Here is a 1,054-nt window from a genome sequence, read left to right as displayed (position 1 = left end):
AACAGATAATCAAATAATAACAATAATAGGAATGCCCTGCTTGGGAAGCAGTGGAGGAGCTGAGTTGAGTGGGAGGAGAGCTAGGGGTGGGAGTGGGCAGGAGTCTTGAGTGAGAAGCTGAGGAGGTAAGCCACTTCCTGTTCCTACCAGTGCTGGAGAGCCGTGGCCAGATTCTGAGCAGGGGAGGGAGAGGGTGAGAGTTAAGGAAGGCGTTCAGAGTCTGGTCTGGGCCTGCCTTGGCCTCCCAGAGATTCCTAGAGAAAGACAGCCCGGGTCCATCTAGCCCTGGTGAGCCAGATCCACAGGGGCAGGTGAAATGACAGAGAGAAACAGAGACATAGAGGAAGAGACAGAGAGGGGGAGAGAGACAAAGATACAGAGAAAGTCCAAAGGGGAAAGGCCCAAAGAGATGGGGAGACAGGAAGGGGAAAATGGAGAAAGATACAAAGATCCAGAGAGACGGAGACAGACAGGACACAGAGACAAAAAAAGACATGGAGAGAGACACAAAGGCAGAAGAGACAGAGAAATGGAGAGAGACACAAGAGACGGTCACCGAAAGGAAGACAGAAGATAAAGATAAGGAGACAGGCTGGTCACAGAGGTGGGAGTTATCCAGGGAGGCCCCCAGGGGTGCAGCCCCGATCCCCAGTACCTGGAGGGACCCAGAAGGAGGGAGGAGAAGGGAGAACAGAAGCCGCCTCTGCCCACCTCACTCCTCCTCTCACCCACCCACCAGCCCTCTTCAGCCCACCCAACCACAGATGGGGAAACCGAGGCCGGTGCGCAGGCCAGCCTCATCCTCCTGGGCCAGCGCTGTGCCCACTTGCCCACGCGGGACCTGTATCACCAGGTTAAAAATGGAAATGGGTCTGGCTTTTTTTTTTTTTTTTTCCCTTTGAGAAAATCCTAGGCCCAAATAAGGCGAGGGCTGCAGGGAGGCCGGTGAGCTGGCCAAGTCCTCCTGAGCAAGCAAGCAAGTGGCGGCTGGCCCAGGCGGCCTGCATTTGGGCCTCCTCCAAGACTCACCCCGCAGCAGGGCGGCGCACCCCGG

This window comes from Bos indicus, chromosome 7, assembly GCF_029378745.1.
Source record: "Bos indicus isolate NIAB-ARS_2022 breed Sahiwal x Tharparkar chromosome 7, NIAB-ARS_B.indTharparkar_mat_pri_1.0, whole genome shotgun sequence".
Lineage (NCBI taxonomy): Eukaryota > Metazoa > Chordata > Mammalia > Artiodactyla > Bovidae > Bos > Bos indicus.
Note: the sequence above shows the minus strand (reverse complement) of the source record.